General features: G+C 46.0%; 1 non-coding gene across 1 annotated transcript; it reads right to left on the bottom strand.

Moving 5' to 3' along the window:
* Positions 1-21,474: 21,474 nt before the first annotated feature.
* trnay-gua (transfer RNA tyrosine (anticodon GUA)) lies at positions 21,475-21,546 on the bottom strand. The gene has a single exon. It is a non-coding gene; the product is annotated as a tRNA-Tyr (tRNA).
* Between the last annotated feature and the right edge of the window lie 232 nt (positions 21,547-21,778).

Genomic DNA, 21,778 nt, shown 5'->3' with positions numbered 1-21,778 from the left:
ACACACTCAGACTGGACACACACAGACTGAACATTCACAGACTATGACTCAAACGGGACATACTCAGACTGGACACACACAGATTGGCAACTAAACTGGATACACAGACTTGACACTCACAGACTGGACACACACATACTTTGCACTCATAGACTCGACACTCACAGACTGAGCACACACAGACTGAACACACACAGACTGGACACACACAGACTGGACACACACAGACTGGACACACACAGACTGCACACGCCCTGACTGGGCACTCATAGACTGGAAAACACCGACTGAACACACTCAGACTCGACACACTCAAACTGGACATACACAGACTGGACACACACAGACTGGATAAACACAGACTGGAAACACTCAACCTGGACATACACAGACTGAACACACTCAGACTGGACACTGACCGACTAGACTCACACAGACTGGACACACTAAACCTGGACACACACTGACCGGACATACACAGACTGGGTACTGAGAATGTGGACACAAACAGACTGGACACACATAGACTGGACACTCAGTCTGAACAAACACAGGCTGGACACGCATGGACAGGACACGCACAGACTGGACACACAGGCTGGACTCAGATAAACTGGACACAGATAAACTGAACACACACAGACTGGACACAGGGAGACTAGTCACGCAACCAATGGACAATAACGGACTGGACACACACAGACTGGACACTTCGACTGTACAAGCGCAGATTCGACACACACGCGCACAGACTGGGCATGCTCAGACTGGAAACACGCAGATTGAACATGCACACACAGGCTGCGCAAATGCAGGATTGACATACACAGATTGGACACATAACAAAATGGACATTCTCAGACTGGATGTGCATTGAATAGACACGCACAGACTGGAAACGTACAGACTGGACACACATAGACTGGACATACACAGACTGGACTCGCTCAGTCTGAACACGCAGAGCTTAGACAGAGAGAGACTGGACACACAACGACTGTGTCACAGAACTGAGAGGAAAAAATAGTACAGAGAGGATATACTAGAACCGAGAGGATATACTAGAACCGAGAGGATATACTAGAACAGAGAGGATATACTAGAAGTCAATGGATATACTAGAACTGAGAGGATATACTAGAACCGAGAGGATATACTAGAACCGAGAGGATATACTGGAACCGAGATGATATACTAGAAGTGAATGGATATACTAGAATTGAGAGGATATACGAGAACTCGAGGATCTGTTCCTCTGTTCCAAAAAGTTATCAGGAGAGGCTGAACACTCTGGGGCTCTTTTCTCTCGAAAAGCGAAGGCTGGGGGGTGACCTGATAGAGGTCTTTAAACTAATGGAAGTGTTCGATAGGGTAGACGCAGCGAAAATATTTCCACTTGTGGGCGAGTCCAAAATGAAAGGTAATCAATATCAGATTGTCAGTAATTAATCCAATAGAGGATTCAGGAGAAAATTCTTTCCCCAGAGAGTGTTGAAAGTGTGGAACTTGCTACCACAAGGAGTCGTTGAGGCAATCTATCTCGGCCTCCTCCCGATATCCCCACCCTCACAGAAGCCAGCCTTCAGCCAAATCGAATCACTCCACGTGATATCAAGAAACGGCTGAGTGTACTGGATACAACAAAGGCTACGGGATCCGACAACATCCCGGCTGTCGTGCTGAAGTCTTGTGCCTCAGAACTAGCCGCGCCTCTACAGTTATAACACTGGCATCTATCCGACAAGTGGAAAGTTGCCCAGGTATGTGCTGTCCACATAAAGCAGGACAAATCCAATCTGGCCAATTACCATCCGATCAGTCTGCTCTCAATCATCAGCAAAGTGATGGAAGGTGTCGTCGACAGTGCTATCTAGCTTCACTTATTCACCAATACCCTGCTCACCGATGCTCAGATTGGATTCCGCCAGGACCACTCAGCTACATACCTCATTACAGCCTTGGTCCAAACATGGCAAAAGATCTGGATTCCAGAGGTGAGGTGAGAGTGACTGCCCTTGACATCAAGGCAGCATTTGACCGAGTGTGGCACCAAGGAGCCCCAGTAAAATTGAAGTCAATGTGAATCAGCGGGAAAACTCTCCAGTGGCTGGAGTCATACCTAGCACAAAGGAAGATGGCAGTGGTTTTTGGAGGCCAATCATCTCAGCCCCAGGACATTATTGCAGGAGTTCCTCAGGGCTGTGTCCAAGGCCGAACCATCTTCAGCTGCTTCATCAATGACGTTCCATCCATCTTAAGTTCAGTAATAGGGATGTTCACTGATGATTGCACGGTGTTCAGTTCAATTCTCAACCCCTCAGATAATGAAGCAGTCCAAGCCCGCATGCAGCAAGACCTGGGCAACATCCAGGCTTCGGCTGATAAGTGGCAAGTAACATTCGCGCCAGATAAGTGCCAGGCAATGACCATCTCCAACAAGGGACAGTCTAACCACCTACCCTCGTCATTCAACGGCGAATTAAATTGACGAATCCCCCACCATCAACATCCTGAGGGCCACCAGGAACGTAACTGGATGAGCCACATAAATATTGTGGCTGCAAGAGCAGGTCAGAGGCTGGGTATTCTGCGGCGAGCGACTCACCCCCTGACTCCCCAAAGCCTTTTCAACATCTACAAGGCACAAGTCAGGAGTGTGATGGAATACTCTCCACTTTCCTGGATGAGTGCATCTCCAACAATATTCAAGAAGCTCGACACCATTCAGGACAAAGCAGCCCGCTTGTTTGGCACCCCATCCACCACCCTAAACATTCACTCCCTTCACCACCGGCGCACTGTGGCCGCAGTGTTTACCATCCACAGGATGTGCTGCAGCAACACGCCAAGGCTTCTTCGACAGCACCTCCCAAACCCGCGACCTCCACCACCAAGAAGGACAAGGGCAGCAGGCACATGGGAACAACACTACCTGCACGTCCCCCTCCAAGTCACACAACATCCCGACTTGGAAACATATCGCCGTTCCTTCATCATCGCTGGGTCCAAATTCTGGAACTCCCTACGTAACAGCACTGTGGGAGAACCTTCACCACACGGACTACAGCGGTTCAAGAAGGCAGCTCACCACCAACTTCTCAAGGGCAATAAGGGATGGGCAATAAATGCTGGCCTTGCAAACGACGCCCACATTCCAGGAATGATTTTTTTTAAACAAGCATTTAAAGAGGAGATATCTGGATTGGAACCAAAGATCTCATAATTCGTAATTAAATGCTCTACCACTGAGCTACACCCACACATCTGTACGTTTTTGTCGTGCAAGCAAGGTATCGGATCTCATTAGCTGGCAGTCATGACCATTGACAGGTCCAACCTGAATACAAAGTTCATCACTTATTCTGGGAGAAAAATAACTGTGGCAATCAGAAATGTTTCATGAATGGAGTGAGTCACACTGTTGTGTACAGATGCGATGCACAACCTAACATGGAAACCCTTGTCACTAATCTTCAGTGAACACATCCTTACCACTGAACGTGGAAGTAGAAGCACCAGACAAAAGACATTAAAATTTCAAACAGAGCTTTCTCCAGCTGCAGCCACATGCTCTCTCACTGTGCTCTGCCCCCAGCTCTTTCGATCGTTGCAGTCAACACAAGAAACACAAGTTTCAATGTGCAGTTTCACAAGATCACGCTATCAGTGCCATATATGGAAGTGTACAGAATATCACACAAGCATCCAGCAAACATTAGGCAAGTGTGGACAGGAGGAGATAATGTGAGAAGTGATTATAACATGTGATAAGTCAATATATTCAGTGACTGGTTATGGAACAGAAGTGGGTCTTAATGAATGGAAAAGTGTGTAAAATGCAGAATTCACATCCTGACCCTGTAACACGGGGCTGTGTGTGGACTAGGCAGGTCGAGCTGGAGTCCCCTGGGGCCATCGCCGTCTCAAACCGATAGTCCACATTGGTTATTGTTGGGGGAAATGGACAATCAGAGAATTGCAGCAAGAGCCAAGACCGTGGGTGAGCAATAGTGATCGGAGATTCCATCGTATGGGGAACAGTTAGGCGTTTCTGCGATCGCAGACGTGACTCCAGGATGGTATGCTGCATCCCTTGTGCGAGGGTCAAGAATGTCACGAAGCGGCTGTAGGACATTGTGAAGGGGGAGGGTGAACAGCCAGTGGTCGTGGTCCATATCGTTACCAACGACATCGGTAAAAAAAAAGGTTGAGGTTCTGCAAGCAGAATAGAGGGAGTTAGGAAATAAATTAAAATGCAGGACCTCAAAGATAGTAATCTCAGGATTACTCCCAGTTCCACGTCCTAGCGAGAGCAGAAACAGGACAATAGAACAGATGAATGCGTGGCTTGAGAAATGGTGTAGGAAGGAGGGGTTTAAATTTCTGAGTCATTGGGACCGATTCTGGGAAAGGCGGGGCCTGTACAAGCTAAACCGAGACCAATATACTCGCGGGGGCATTTGCTAGTTCTGTTGGGGAGGGTTTAAACTAGTATGGCAGGAGGATGGGAACCAAAGGGCAGGTACAGATAGGCCAAATTCAGACCAGGAAACGGGAAGTAGAAAAGCAGTTAATGACGGAGTTAGCGACTCAGAAAGGCAAAAGAAGCAAAGGTTAAAGAGTGTTCAGCGCAGGAATTTGAAGGAGTTAAAGGATATATACTTCAATGCAAGGAGTATTACAAACAAAGCAGATGAGCAAAGGGCACAGATGGTCACATGGCAGCATGATATCATTGCTCCAACGGAAACCTGGCTTAAAGAGGGGGATAATTGGCAGCTCAATATCCATCGATACAGAGTGTTCAGGCAGGATAGAGTGGGTGATAAAAAAGGAGGTGGGGTAGCATTATTGGTTAAAGAATCAATTACAGTTCTGAGAAGGGGTGATATGCTAAACGGATCATCAATCGAGGCCACATGGGTTGAGCTAAGAAATAAAAAAGGGTCAGTCACAGTGCTAGGAATGTACTATAGACACCCGGATAGCGAAAGGGAGAAAGAAGAACAAATATGTAGGCACATTTCTGAGTGAAAAATAAGAGGGCAATAATAGTCGGGAACTTCAACTAACCTAACATCAACTGGGATTCAAACAGTATGAGGGGCACAGAGAGCTCAAAGTTCATGATCGGTGTCCAGGAAAACGTTTTTCGACAATACATGACAAGTCCAACAAGAGGGGATGCAATTCTAGATTTAGTCCTGGGAAATGAAAATGGGCAAGTGGGTGAAGTGACAGTAGGTGACCATATTGGGGATAGTGACCACAATTCAGTTAGTTTTAGCATTATTACGCAAAAGTGCAGAGTTAAATCAGACGTACACGTTTTAAATTGGGGGAAGGCAAATTTGACAGAACCTTGAGGTGATTTGGCAGAAGTGGACTGGACACAGCTCCTTGAGGAGAAATCAATGACTAGCCAGTAGGAGGCACTAAAAAGTGAAATTCTGCGGGTGCAATGCAGACACGTCCCCTCAAAGAAAAAGGGTGGCACTGCCAAATTTAGAGCCCCCGGTTGTTTAGAAGTATACGGGGCAAGATAAAGCCGAAAAAGAAAGCTTATGATTGTCACAGAAAACTAAATACTGCAGAAAGACGAGAGGTGTATAGAAAGTATAAGGATGACGTAAAAAAGGAAATGAAAAAAAGCAACGAGAGGGCATGAAAAAATATTAGCTAATAAGATTAAAGAAAACCCAAAGATGTTTTATCAGTACATTAAGAACAAAAGGATAGCTAAGGAAAAGTTGGGAGCCATCAGGGATGATAAGGGTAACTTATGTGTGGAAGCAGATGATGTGGGTAGGGTTTCAAATGAATATTTTGTCTCCGTATTCACAAAGGAAAGGGATGATCCAGACGTAGTAGTTAAAGAGGAGGCGTGTGAAATATTGGACAAGGTGAACATAACTAGAGAGGAAGTATTACAGGGACTGGAATCCTTGAAAGTTGATAAGTCACCAGGGCCGGATGGATTGTTTCCTCGGCTATTGAAGGAAGCCAGGGAGAAATTAATGGATGCTCTGAGGATCATTTTCCAATCCTCACTAGATATAGGGGAGGTACCGGAGGACTGGATAACTGCAAACATAGTACCATTGTTCAAAAAGGGTACAAGGCAAAGGCCGAACAATTATACGCCAGTCAGTCTTACCTCAGTGGTGGGCGAACGATTAGAATCAATACTGAGAGATAGGATAAACTGTCACTTGGAAAGGCATGGTTTAATCAGGGATAGTCAGCATGGAATTGTTCAGGGAAGGGCATGCCTTACAAATCTAATTGAATTCTTTGAGGAAGTGACAAGGAGGATTGATGAGGGTAATGCAGTGGATGTTGTCCACATGGAATTTAGTAAGGCATTTGACAAGGTCCCACATGGCAGAGTGGTCAGAAAGGTAAAAGCCCATTGGTTACAGAGAAATGTGGCGAATTGGATCCAAAAAGAATTGGCTCAGGAACAGGAAACAAAGCATAAAAGTTGATGGATGCCTTTGCGAATGGAAATCCGTTTCCAGTGGTGTGCCACAGGGCTCAGTGTTGGGTCCCTTTCTGTTTGTGGTCCATATTAATTACTTGGACTTGAATGTCGGGAGCATGATTGGCAAATTTGCAGACCACACACAAATTCGTCGTGTAGTTGAAAGTGAAGAGAATCGCTGTAGATTCCAAGACGATATCAATGGGTTGGTGGAATGGGCGGAAAAGTGTCAAATGGAGTTCAACCCGGAGAAGTTTGAGGTGATGTACTTCTGGAGGGCAAACAGTAAAAGGGAATAAGCAGTGAACGGGAATATATTGAGAGGGGTCGAGGAAGTGGGAGACCTTGGAGTCCATCTGCACAGGTCCTTGAAGGTGGCAGTACAGGCAGATAAGGTTGTGAAGAAGGCAGACGGAATGCTCTCCCTTATTGTCGAAGCAGGGAAGGCAAAAGCAGGGATTTAATGATGGATTTGTATAAAACGCTGATAATGCCACAGATGGAGTATTGTGCGCAGTTCTGGTCACCACATTACAGGAAGGACATAATTGTTCTGGAGAGAGTGCAGAGAAGATTTACAAGAATGTTGCCAGGGCTTGAAAATTGCAGCTGCGAGGAGAGATTGGATAGGCTGGGGTTGTTTTCCATAGAGCAGAGGTGGCTGAGGGGAGATTTGATTGAGGGGCACAGATAGAGCAGACAGGAAGTACACGTTTGGCCTTGCGGAGAGTTCAAGAACTCGAGGACATAGTTTTACGCTGATTGGCGGAAGGATTATTGGGGACATGAGGAAACACTTTTTTTTACACCGAGGGTGGTGGGTGTGTGGAATTTACTGCCAGATTTAGTGGTAGAGGCAGGGACTCTCAACTCTTTAAAAAAGTACCTGGACCTGCAACTAAAGTGCTGTCAGCTGCAGGGCGACGGACCGGGTGCTGGAAGGTTGGGATTGGAATGGGCACCGAGTTTTTCTTCAAGTCGGCACGGACACGATGGGCCGAATGGTCCCTTTCTGTGCTGTAACTTTTCTATGATTCTATTCTATAGTTCTATCGGTGCAAGGAAATATACGGTTCTCATTGTTCGAAACGCAACAATTAATCTTGGAACGATGGCTGCTCGTTCTTGGCCCCTCAACGACTGGGTACAGTTTGTTTCAATCTTGCCTGATCCCCACATGAATTATTTTTAAACTGTTGTCCCATATTGCCATGCAGGATTGTTCCAACGAGAGATAAATTAATATTTCAAGTGTGTTTAATTGTTTCTGTGGTTCCACAATCATTGATAATTTTACACCAATCTCTGTACTCGAGCATTCAAAGCAAACTTTAATGATCCGTTTGGATATTAACTCGATCGGACAGTTTCGAACGCCACGTTCCATCAGACTGTAGGATGTTTTGGACGAGCTGTCCAGTGTGAGACTGGCACTCTGAATTATACATGCCTTGTAGGGATTGCTTGTCTTTCATCCTCATTGATTGTAACGGAACTGAAAATTGTCCGGTTTTTATAATGGACGGCCGGTCGGCATTCGGCGCACACGAGAATTTCTAAGACACACACGGGCCGTACAATACCAGGCAGGAGAGAATCGTTCCCTTTTACCCACTGTGTACTGTACATGTACAGGAGATGACACTGAGACACACACGGGCCGTACAGTACCAGACAGGAGTAAATCGTTCCCTTTTACCCAGTGTGTACTGTACATGTACAGGAGATGACACTGAGACACACACGGGCCGTACAGTACCAGACAGGAGTAAATCGTTCCCTTTTACCTACTATGTAATGTACATGTACAGGAGCTGAAGCTGAGACACAAACCGGCCGTACAGTATGATACAGGAGTGAATCGTTCCCTTTTACTCGTTGTGTGCTCTCCCTGTATAGGAGAGGGTGGGGTGCAATGCCTGAGAAGTGGGAGCGCTTTGAGTGGCGTCCCCACTTCCATGCCCCCTTTCGACATCATCCCTCCCCTGGGCCAGGCCCTGACAACTCCCACCACCCTTCTGGACATCAGTTTGGTGGACATGTATGAAGCCTTGATCGGCAAGTGCGAGCGTATCTGCCTGCCTCTTGAAGGGGGTAGACTGTTGTTCATCCTAATTCTGAACGGCCATTGTCAGGGCCTGAATGGACTCATGTGTGAGTCGTGCTTGAAGCTCCATGGAGGCTAACCTTCTCTCCATTGCGTACATTCCCACACTTGCCCGCGACACTATCTCAGATATGCCCTCACGTCCCTGTGACAGTATGTCAGAGATTCCCTCCGTACCTGTGCCACAATTTCACTCATGCAGGAGTTGGACTCCTCCATCCTTTGCGCTATTTTGTTATAATATGAAATATTTTGTCTGAAAATAATATTCCAGAACTCTTACTCTTTCAACGAGGAAATAACACTGCAAATCGTCCTACACCCTGGGCAGTAGGAGTCAACGCAGCTTGGCATAATTTGTTTGTTAACTGGACTGCAACTAATGCTTGTGCCTCACTTGAGATTTCCCTCTGGTATAAATAAGACTGTTTTGAAAACGGAAGAACTGCCAGTCGATAACGTCAACAAACAAAGTCACTTCTCTCCGAAAATGGGAGCGCCAGTAATCCTAGAGATAGAAAAAATTTACTACCCTGTCCTTGCAGTGATTGGTGTTCCTGGTAAGCCAGTTCTAATCAGGTCTTATTAATTTTTAGTAGTGTTTAACTGTATCACTGCTGCTGCCGTCGGTGTGATAACATCACCTGTCTACTTTGACGGGTTTCATTTGCAGCATATGGGATCCTGGTCTTTATTTATAGAGGCATAGAGTACAAAAGCAAGGAAGTTATGCTAAAGCTTTGTAAAATGCTGGTTTAGACCTCAGCTGGAGTATTGTGTTCAATTCTGGGCACCACAATTTCGGAAGGATGTCGAGGCCTTCGAGAGGCTGCAGAGGAGGTTTACTAGAATGGTACCAGGGATGAGGGACTTCAGTTATGTGGAGAGGCTGGGGTTGTTCTCCTTGGAGCAGAGAAGGTTCCGGGGAGATTTAACAGACGTGTTCAAAATCATGAAAGCTTATGATAGAGTAAATAAGGCGAAACTGTTTCCAGTGGCAGGAGGGTTGGAAACCAGAGGACACAGATTTATGATAATTGGCAAAAGAACCAGAGGCGACATGAGGAAACATTTTTTTGACGCAGCGAGTTGTGATGATCTGGAATTCACTGCCTGAAAGGACGGTGGGAACAGATTCAACAATAACTATCAAAAGGGGGAATTGGAGAAATACTTGAAGGGACAAAATTGCAGGGGGAAGGGGATAGTGTGGAGAGGGCGGAGTGGGTGTGGACTGGGACGAGCGGGATTGCGCTTGCATAGAGCCAGCACGGACTCGACGTGCCGAGTGGCCTCCCCCCGTGCCGTAACATTTCTGTGATTCTATAAACATAAAGGGAAATATCTTTTCGGAATTCCTAAGCTTAGAGAGAGAGAGAGGTTCGAGTGATCAAATAAATAATGAATAATTTTTCAGTTCGTCATTGCCCTTTCTATTATTTGCAGTTAATTTGATGACGATTGTGGTTTTGTTCCGCGGAAACTGCGGCCTCTCCAAATGCATTTCCCGTTACCTGTTGGGCATGGCGGTGGCTGATCTACTGGTCCTAATATTTGGAGTGGTCTTGTATGAAATTAAGGACGCTCATTTCCCATTTTCATTCCTGAACTACACTCCTATTTGCAGCCTCAATATTGCCCTGCTTTTCATGTCCATCGATTGGTCTGTCTGGTTAACTGTCGCTTTCACCTTTGACCGATTCGTGGCCATCTGTCACCAAACTTACAGCAAAAAATATTGCACCGAGAAAACTGCGGCTTTGGTTATAACAGTTGTGTGTTCCTTGAGTCTTATAGAAAACGCTCCAATCAACTTTATATTCGAACCTCGGGAGATAATTAACAATGTTCCATGGTCCTGCTATGTGATACCAAGCTTCTATACCTTAACCATATGGATAGCATTCCTGTGGTTGGAAATTATTCTTACCCCATTTGTCCCGTTTCTCTTGATTTTACTGTTCAATGCTCAAACCATCAGGCACATTGTGCAGGCCAATAGAGTGAGGAGGGGACTCCGTGGAAAAAATAACAGTGAGGATCACAATGATCCAGAGTTGGAGAATCGAAGGAAGTCCATCGTTTTACTGCTGACCATATCTGCTAGTTTCATGATCTTATGGGCAGTAATGTTCGTCTTTTTCATATTTGTAAATTTTACAGACGCTCAAATTTCCGAAACAAGTTATGATGCTCCTTTCACTATCGTGGAGCAGACCGGTTACATGCTTAGGTATTTGAGTTCATGCACAAACACGTTTATTTATGCAGTGTCCCAGAGTAAGTTCAGAGAGCAATTGAAGAATCTTATTACGAGTCCCGTGTTCTTCATTATTAATTTATTCAAATCCGTTTAGTAACCGCACTGGACTAAAACGTAATTCCATCCATCGGAACCTCGCACAGGTTGTCCAGTTGACATGTACACGGAATCTCCAATGGGAGCTGCCATCTGGTCCTCATATCAGACGTCACACTGTGTGAGATCAAAGATTCTTGGGGTAATGTTAACTTGGCCGATAATGCACATACTGCTGAAACTGCGAGTTCGTCTTTTCAACGTGTTAACTTTGCGGATTATCCAATGGGTCTTCCTGCCTGATCTGCCATTTTGCTTCCAATTTGCTTGCTTCCGACATGTAAAGTGAAATTTATTTCCAATAATGTTTGGTTGAATAAATTTGATTCTCACCTCCGCGGTTGTGGACAATGCAATCGCATCGCTGCCGGTCTGCCCTTTTCCAAAGCAGAGAGAGCGCCTCCTTCAGGTGTTCTGGAGACGTAAATTCATCACACCTGGAATCATGTCTGTTGCTGGATTCCGACAATCCACTTATCATGGGAGCAATGTCTGATGTTTCTTCATCCACCTGTCCAACTCAGAGATAGATTTTGTCTCGACCACTAACCCTCCAAGTGAATTCCACGGCCTCACTACTATTTGTTCAGGGTTTGTTGACGGAAGGTCATGCCTTTCTAATCCGATTGAATTCTTTGAGGAATTGACAAGGAGGATTGATGAGGGTAGTGCAGTGGATGTTAATTACATGGATTTTTGTAACGCATTTGACAAAGTCCCACATGGCAGACTGGTCAGAAAGGGTAAAAGTCGATGGGTGTCTCTGTGAATGGAAATTCGTTTCCAGTTGTGCGCCACAGGGCTCAGTGTTGGGCCCCTTGCTGTTTATGGTATATATTGATGATTTGACGTGAATGTAGGGGGCATGATTGGCAAATTTGCAAACGACACAACAATTGGGCTTGTAGTTGAGAGTGAAGAGGATAGCTGAAGACTCCAAGAAGATATCAATGGGTTGGTGGAGGGGGTGGAAAAGTGGCAAATGGAGATCAACCCGGAGAAGAGTGAGTTCATGCACTTAGGGAGGGCAAACAGTAAAAGGGAATGCCCATCAAACGGGGTTACATTGAGAGGGGTCGAGGAAGTGAGAGAACTTTGAGTGCATATGCACAGGTCCCTGAAGGTGGCAGTAGAGGTAGATTAGGTTGTGAAGAAGGCAAACGGAACGCTGGCCATTATTCGCCGAGTCACAGAATAAAAAAAGCAGGGAAGTTATGATGGAACTGTATAAAACGCTGGTAAGGCCACACCTGGAGTATAGTGCGCAGTTCCGGTCACCACATTACAGGAAGGACATAATTGCTCTGGAGAGAGTGCAGAGAAGATTTACAAGAACGTGGCCGGGGCATGAAAATTGCAGCTGGGAGGCCAGATTGGATAGGCTGGGGTTGTTTTCATTTGTAGCAGTGGAGGCTGAGGGGAGACTTGATTGATGTGTACAAAGTTATGAAGGACCAAGATAGAGCAGAGAGGAAGTCAGTGCTTGCCCCAGCGGAGAGTTCAAGAACGAGAGGGCAGAGATTTAAGCTGATTGGCGGAAGGATTCGAGGGAACATGATGAAAATCTTTTTTACCGAGAGGGTGGTGGGTTCCCTTTTACCCGCTATGTACTGTACATGTACAGGAGCAGACACCGAGAAACACACGGGCCGCACAGTACAAGCCAGGAGGAGAGAATCGTTCTCTTTAACTCGCTGTCTGTTGTATCTGTATGGTGCTGATAAGAACATAAGAAATAGAAGCAGGAGTCGGCCATTCGGTCCCTCGAGCCTGCTCTACCATTGCATCTGCGGGCTCAACTCCACTTTCCCTCCCGATCCTCATATCCCTTGATTCCCCGACAGTCCAAATATCTATCGATCTCAGTTTTGAATACATTCAACGATTCAGTATCCAGAGCCCTCTACGGTCGAGAATTCCAAAGATTCACAACCCTCTGAGTGAAGAAATTCCTCCTCACCTCAGTCTTGAATGTCCGACCCCTTATCCTGAGACTATGCCGCCTAGTTCCAGACTCTCCAGCCAGGGGAAACATCCTCTCAGCATTTACCCTGTCAAGACACCTCAGAATCTTCGATTTTTCAATGAGATCGCCTCTCATTCACGAAGAAGTTTGGAACTTTGGGGGTATAAGAGGAGGCAGTATTGGGACTTTTCGCTCTCTTGTTTCCTGCCTGCTCTCATCTTCGCTTGTCCTCACCTTCACAACAAGAACCGAGCACTCCGCCTGAGACGGAGAGAAGAAATCACAACGAGAAGCAGAGCCCCGCTCTTCAACTGTATGGACGAACCTCAAACTGAGACTTGAATACTGCGCGGCGGTACAGCACCAGGAGACTCGTTTTCTACAAGGGGAAGCAGCGATAAAGTCAAGCGACAATCAGGTTTTGCATTGTCCAAGTCCACATCTTTGAGACCACCGGTATTGTGTGAGGGGGTGTTGTGTTTTCCCAACCAAGCCATAGGGGTTTGGTGGGATGGTTCTGTGGGGTTGGATTTCGCGTAAACTGTACTCTGGGTAGTGATGTAGTGTACTGTATTGTCTTACGCCACCGTTTGTTATGTATTGAAGATGGCGGTGTGAGTTAACATGAATAAACAATGCACAGTTGAGTCTGAAAAACTTGTCCGTGACTCAATTCTGTTCACTGTTATTCCCGTCATCCAGAACTGTGTAAGGGGGAGGAGATTCTATCCACCCAGGCAACCCAGCCATCCAGTTACATTCCGGCTGCAGTGCTGACGACTTGTGGTCTGGAACTAGTCACGCCTCTAGCCAAACTGTTCCAGTGCAGCTACAACACTGGTATCTACCCGACAATGTGGAAAATTACACAGTTTTGTCCGTCCACAAAAAGCAGGACCAATCCAATCCGGTCAATTACCGCCCCATCAGTCTGCTCTCAATCATCAGCAAAGTGATGGAAGGTGTCGCCGACAGTGCTGTCTAGCGGCTCGTGATAGAATTCAAGAGGCTGCAGACAGGCCGGTGGCACGGGCGAACACTTGGCAGATGACATTTAAGGCAGAAAAACGTGAAGTGATATATTTCGTTGGGAAGAACGAGGAATGGAAATATAAAATAGGGGGCTCAACTCTCAAAGCGGGTACAGGAACAGAGAGAACTGGGGGTATGTGTGACTAATCGTTGAAGTTGGCAGGGCAGGTTCAGAACGTGGTTAAAAAAGCATACGGGATCCTGGGCTTTATAAATAGAGGCATAGAGTACAAAACAAGGAAGTTATGATGAACTTTAACTGAACACTTGTTCGGACACAACAGGTGTGTCCAGTTCTGGGCGCCGCACTTCAGGAAATATGTGAAGACCTTCGAGCGGATGCAGAAGAGATTTAATAGAATGATTCCAGGGATGAGGGACTTCAGTTGCATCGAGAGACTGGAGAAGCTGGGGTTGTTCTCCTTGGAACAGAGAAGGTTGAGAGGAGATTTAATTGAGTTGTTCCAAATCATGAAGGGTCCATTCAGAGTCGATAGAGATAAACTGTTCCCATTGGCGGAAGGGTCATGAAGCAGAGGGCACAGATTTAAAGTGTTTGGCAAAAGAACCAGAGGTGAAATGAGGAAAATCTTTTTTAACGCAGCAAGTGGTTAGGATCTGGAATGCACTGCTCGAGGGGGTGGTGGAGGCAGATTCAATCATAGCCTTCAAAAGGGAATTGGATAAGTACTTGAAAGGAAAAAAATGCTGGGCTGCAGGGATGGGGCCGGGGAGTGGGACTAGCTGGATTGCTGTTGCATAGAGCAGGCAAGAACTCGAAGTACCAAATGGGCTCCTTCCACGCTGTAACATTTCAATGCTGCCATGATTCAACAAGAGCAGATCAGAGTCTGGGTATACTGCCGCGAATGACTCATCTCCTGACTCCCCAAAGCATTTCCACCATCTAAAAGCCAGAAGTCAAGAGGCTCGACTCCATCCAGGACAAAGCAGCCAGCTTGATTGGCACCCCATCCACTGCATTAAACATTCACTTCTTCTTCCAGCGGCGCACCGTGGCCGCAGTGTGTACCACCCACAGGATGCACTGCAGCAATTTGAAACATAGAAACAACAAAAATTGGAGCAGAAGTAAGCCATTTGGACCTTCGAGCCTGCTCCGACATTCATTATGATTAAGGCAGATCCTCCATCTCAAAACCATATCCCGCTCTCTCCCCATACCCATTGATGCATTTTGTGTCTTGAATTCTGTCCAACTCCTTCTTAAATATATTCAATGACTTGGCGTAATGGAGCTCTGCTCATGGAGGCAGAGAGGATGGCTGAGGTACGAAATGAATACTTGGCATCTGTCTTTACCAAGGAAGAAGATGCTGCCAGAGACAACGTAAGAGAAGATATAGTTGAGATACTGGAAGGACTAAAAATTGCTGAAGAAGAGGTACTTGAACGCTCGCTGTACTTAATGAGAGGAGATCTTATTGAAACATACAAGATTCTGAGGGGACGCGATAGGGTAGATGCTGAGAGGATGTTACCCCTCATGGGGGAATCTAAAACTAGGGGACATAGTCTCAGAAACAGGGGTCGCCCGTTTAAGACGGAAATGTGGAGGAATCTTTGGAATTCTTGTCCCCAAAACTGTGTGGAGCTGAGTCACTGAATACATTCCAGGCTGAGTTAGACAATTTTTTGATCAGCAAGGGAGTCAAAGGATATGGGGAAAGGGCGGGAAAGTGGAGTTGAGGTAAAAATCAGATCAGCCATGATCTCATTAAATGGTGGAGCAGGCCCTAGGGGCGGAATGGCCGACTGCTGTTCCTATTTCTTCTGATCTTATGGTCTTTTAAAGAAGAGGTAATTGAAAGGCGAGCTGTTCTTCAAGTAGTTAAGTCACCCTCTCCGGATGGGATGCATCCTCGCTTGCTGAGAGAAGTAAGGGTGGAAATTGCAGAGGTACTGGCCATAATCTTTCAATCATCCCTAGATACGATGGTGGAGCCGGAGGACTGGAGAATTGCGAATACTACACCCTTTTTCAGAAAAGGGTGTAACGATAAACCCAGCAACTATAGGCCAGTCAGTTTAACCTCAGTGGTGGGGAAACTTTTCGAAATGATAATCCGGGACAGAATTAACAGTCACTTGTTCGAGTGTGAATTCATTAGGGAAGCCAGCACGGATTTGTTAAAGAGAATTCGTGCTAAATAACGTGATAGGGTATTTGATGAGGTAACAAAGAGGGTCAATGAGAGTTGATGTGGTGAATCTGGACTTTCAAAAGGCGTTTGATAAACTGCCGCCCGTCAAGTTTTTTATCAAGATTGCGGCCCGTGGAATAAACGGGGTAGTATCAACACTGATAGAGAATTGGCAAAGGAACAGGGAACAGAGAATCGTGGTGAACGGTTATTTTTCGTTCTGGAGGGAGATGTACAGTGATGTTCCTCAGAGGTCAGTGCTGGGACCATTGCTTTTCTTGATATATATTAATCATTTAGACCTGGGTGCACAGGGCACAATTTCAAATTTTGCAGATGATAAATAACTTGGAAGGGTAGTAAACAGCGACAAAGATAGTGATAGATTTCAAGAGGAGAGAGACAGGCTGGTGGCATAAGCGGACACGTGCCAGATGAAATTTAACACAGAAAATACGGAGTGATACATTTCGGTAGGAGGACGAGTAGAGGCAATGTAAACTAGAGGGCAAAACTCTAAAAGGGGTACAGGAGCCGAGAGATCTGGGAGTATATATGCACAAATCACTGAAGGTGGCAGGGCAGGTTGACAAAGTGGTTCAAGAAACAAACAGGATCCTGGGCTTTAGAAATAGAGTCATAGAGTACAAAAGCAAGGAAGTCTTGATGATCCTTTATAAAACACTGGTTCGGCCACAACTGGAGGATTGTGTCCAGTTCTGGACACCAAACTTTTGGAAAGATGGAAAGGCCTCAGAGAGGGTGCAGAAGAGATTTACTAGAATGATTCCAGGGATGAGGGACTTTCGTTACGTGGATAGACTGGAGAAGATGGGGTTGTTCTCCTTGGAACAGAGAAGGTTGAGAGGAGATTTGATGCAGGAATTCAAAATCATGAAGGGACCAGACACAATAGATGGAGAGAAACTGTTCCCATTGGCGGAAGGGTCAAGAAGCAGAGGACGTTGATTTAAGGTCATTAGCAAAAGAACTGAAGATGATATGAGGAAAAACTTTATTGACACAGCGAGTGGTTAGGATCTGGAATGCACTGCCCGAGGGGGTGGTGGAGGCAGATTCAATCATGGCTTTTCAAAGGGAACTGGATTAGTAGTTGAAACGAAAAATTTGCAGGAGTGTGACTGAATACTCTCCACTAGATGAGTGCAGCTCCAACAACACTCAAGAGGCTCGACTCCATCCAGGACAAAACAGCCCGCTTGAAAGGCACCCCATCCACTGCATTAAACATTCACTCCCTCCTCCACCGGCGCACCATGGCTGCAGTGTGTACCATCCAAAGGTTGCACTGCAGCAACTTGAAATATAGAAACATTGAAATATCAAAAATAGGAGCAGAAGTAGGCCGTTCGGACCTGCGAGCATGCACTGCCATTCAATGTGATCATGGCGGATCCTCGATCTCAACATCATATTCCCAGTCTCTCCCCATACCCCGTGATGCCTTTTGTTTCAAGAAATCGACCGAGCTCCTCCTTAAATATATTCAGTGATTCGGCCTCCACAGCCTTTTGTGGTGGAGAATTCCACAGGTTCACCACCCTCTGAATGAAGAAATTTCTCCTCATATAAGTCCTAAACTTCCTTCCCCCTATTCTGAGACTGTGACCCTTCCTTCTGGACCCTCCAGCCAAGGCAAACATCGTCCCTACATTCAGCCTGTCGAGCCCTGTCACAATTTTACATGCCAAGGCTTCTTTGAAAGCTCCTCCCAAAACCGCAACCTCCACCACCTAGAAGAACAAGGGCAGCAGGCACTTCGGAACAACATAACCTGCACGCTCCCATCCAAGTCAGTTAGGCCACAGCTGGAGTACTGTGTGCAGTTCTGGTCGCCGCACGACAGGAAGGATGTGATCGCTTTGGAGAGGGTGCATAGGTAATTCACCAGGATGTTACCAGGGCTGGAGCGCTTCAGCTATGAAGAGAGACTGGGAAGATTGGGTTTGTTTTCCTTGGAGCAGAGGAGGCTGAGGGGGGACATGATTGAGGTGTACAAAATTATGAGGGGCATAGATAGGATGGATACTAAGGAGCTTTTTCCCTTCGTTGAGGGTTCTATAACAAGGGGTCATAGATTCAAGGTAAAAGGCGGGAGGTTTAGAGGGGATTTGAGAAAGAAATTTTTCACCCAGAGGGTGGTTGGAGTCTGGAACGCACTGCCTGAGAGGGTTGTGGAGGCAGGAACCCTCACAACATTCAAGAAGCATTTGGATGAGCACTTGAACTGCCATATCATACAAGGCTACGGACCAAATGCTGGAATGTGGGATTAGATTAGACTGGGCTTGATGGCCGGCGCGGACACGATGGGCCGAAGGGCCTCTATCCGTGCTGTATAACTCTATGACTCTCTAAGACTCTAAGTCACACACCATCCCGACTTGGAAATAGATCGCTGTTCCTTCATTGTCGCTGGGTCAAAATCCTTGAACTCCCTACCTAACAGCACTGTGGGAGAACCTTCACTACAGGGACCGAAGCGATTCAAGAAAGTGGCTCATCACCAACGTCTCATGAGCAATTAGGAATGGGCAATAAATGCTGGCCTTGCCAGCGATGCCCACATCCTAGGAATGAAGTATAAAAAAGGTAAGAATTTAAAAACGAGAGGGGCGTCTTGATATAATCCAAAGATCTCTTGATCTGCAGTCAAATGCTCTACCACTGAGTTACACCCCGACATCTGTTGAGCGTCATATTAAAAACAGTAAGTGGCAGTTATCGTCATTGATAGGTCCAACGTGAATACAATGTTCATCAGTTAATCTGGGCGACAACGACCTACGGTAATCAGCAATATTTCATGAATGGCGTGAGTCACATTATTGTGTACAGATGCGATGCACAACCTAACATGGGAAGGATTGTCACGAAGCTTCAGTGAACACATCCTTACCACAGGACGCGGAACTACAAGCAGCAGCCAAACGACACCTGAATTTCAACCAGAGGTTTCTCCAGCTGGAGTCAAATGCTCTCTCACTGTGCTCTGTCCCCAGCTCTTTCGATCGTTGCAGTCAGAGGGAGAAAGTTAGGGCAACTAAAGCCAGAGCTCCCTGGATGACTAAAGAGATAGTGAGTAAGATGATGCGGAAGAAAGGGACGTATCATAGAGGTCAGGTTGATAACACAAGTGAGAACCAGGTAGAATATAGAAAGTTCAGAGGGTAAGTGAGAAAGGAAATAATGTTTATAATGTATTTATATATTTCTGTGTGATATGGAACGCAGTGACCCCAAAATGTTCCAGTGACCCCAGAGTGATGGCAGAGAGCAGCCAGACATCCCAGAGTGCAGCCAGTCAGCCCAGAGTGAGCCCAGAGTGCAGCCGGGCATGCCAGAGTGATGCCAGAGCGGCGGCCTTTGTGTTTGGACCACCACCACAAAAAACAACACCACAACAACAACTTGTATTTATAATATATATTATCTATATATTTATAATGTATTTATATATTTCTATGTGTTATGGCACGGGGACAGCATGGACAAAACGGCGGCAAGCGCTGAGTCCACCTTGGACAAAATGGTGTTGAGCGCGGCCACCATCTTGTACAAAATGGCGGCCAACGCGGCCACCATCTTGGACAAAATGGGGGCCAACGCGGCCACCACCTTGGACAAAATGGCGGCCGGCGCGGCCACCATCTTGGACATTTTACCCGGGCCAGATCTGTTCTCAACCCATTGAAATTGGCCCTCCTTCAATTGAGTATTTTTACTTTAGATTGATCCATGTCAATTTCCATAGCTGCTTTGAACCTTATGATACTATGGTCGCTGCTCACGAAATGCTCCCCCACTGACACTAGCTCCACTTGGCCCATGATTTCCCAGCAAAATTTGCTCCTCTATCTCCTTCCCACTGGTTGGTGGCCTATAGAATACACCCAGTAGTGTAATGGCAACTCTTTTATTTCTTAATCAAATAAATTCACTCTTTAACCTCTCCAGGACATCCTCTCACTCCAGTACTGCAATATTCTCCTTATTCAATACTGCCACACCCCTCCATTCTTTCCTTCACTATCTTTCCTGAACATCTTGTATCCAGGAATATTCAGCACCCAATCCTGCTCTTTTTGAGCCAGGTCTCCGTTACTGCGACAACATCGCATTCCCATGTGGCTATTTGCGACTGCAGCTCTCCAAACTTGTGTATCACGCTTTGTGCGTTTTCACACATGCACTGCAATGAGTATATCCTCTCAGAACTAGTATATCCTCTCGGTTCTCGTTTATCCTCTCAGTTCAAGTATTTCATCTCAGTTCGATATATCCTCTCAGTTCTCGTGCATACGCTAAGCTCAAGTACATCCTCTCAGTTCTTAAATATCCTCTCACTACTGGATCTAGTGAAGGGAATTGAAACGGAGCAGATAGAAGTAAGTTTAGGGAACATCGAGGCAGTAGTGATCATAACATAACAAGATTTGAAATAATGATTGAGAAAGACGGCCACAAGCCTGTCGCCAGCATTTTATGCATGCATCTCACGACCAAAAAGACGCTGTTCAGCATTTTCCACTTTAATTTCTTGGGCAATTCACACTTTGGACACTAACAGCCTCTAATTTCATGGTCAGGATGTGATTTCTGCAATTTACACATTTTAAAATTCATTAAGACCCACTTCTGTTCCGTAACATGCAACTGAATATATTCACTGAACACATGTTAGAGTTAATTCAAACATTGACTCCTCCTGTCCACACTTGCGTATTGCCTGCTGGATGCTTATTTATCACAGTGATGCGCTAATCTGTACAATTACATGCGGGCACGGACAAATTCATTATCTGAGGGGTTGCGAATAGAACTGAAAACCGTGCAAACAGCAGTGAACTTCCCCATTTCTGAACTTAGGATGGAGGGAACGTCATTGATGAAGCTGTTGAAGATGTTTGGGCCGAGGACACTGCCCTGAGGATCTCCTGCAACAATGTTCTGGGGCTAAGATGATTGGCCTCCAACAACCACGACCATCTTCCTTTGTGCGAGGTGTGACTCCAGCCACTGGAGAGTTTTCTCCTGATTCCCATTGACTTCAATTTTTCTCGGGCTCCTTGGTGCCACACTCGGTCAAATGCTGCCTTGATGTCAAGGTCAGTCACTCTCAGCTCACGTCTGGAATTCAACTCTTTTGTCCATGTTTGGATCAAGGCTGTAATGAGGTCTGGAGCCGTCTGGTCCTGGCGAAAACCAAACTGAGCATCGGTGAGCAGGTTATTGGTGAGCAAGTGCCGCTTGATAGCACTGTCGACGACACCTTCCGTCACTTTGCAGATGATTGAGAGAATTAATGTGCGACTCCCAAAATAAGCATTTAAAAATGCAAGGGGGCGCTTGGATTTGAACCAAATACCTCTTGATCTACAATCAAATGCTCTACCACTGTGCTACACCCCCACTTCTGGTTAATATTCTTGCACTCAAAGTTAACAGATCTCAACAACTGGCCGTCATCAATGTTGATTGGACCAACCGAAAAAGAAACTTCATCAGTTATTCTGGGAGTCAAATAATTACGGCAATCAGAAATGTTTCATGAATGGAGTGAGTCACACTGTTGTGTACAGATGCGATGCACAACCTAACATGTAAAGCCTTGTCATTGAGTTTCAGTGAACACATCCTTACC

This window comes from Heptranchias perlo, unplaced genomic scaffold (assembly GCF_035084215.1).
Source record: "Heptranchias perlo isolate sHepPer1 unplaced genomic scaffold, sHepPer1.hap1 HAP1_SCAFFOLD_97, whole genome shotgun sequence".
NCBI lineage: Eukaryota > Metazoa > Chordata > Chondrichthyes > Hexanchiformes > Hexanchidae > Heptranchias > Heptranchias perlo.
The sequence above is the reverse complement of the archived record's forward strand: the minus strand, read 5'-3'. Positions and strand labels throughout refer to the sequence as shown.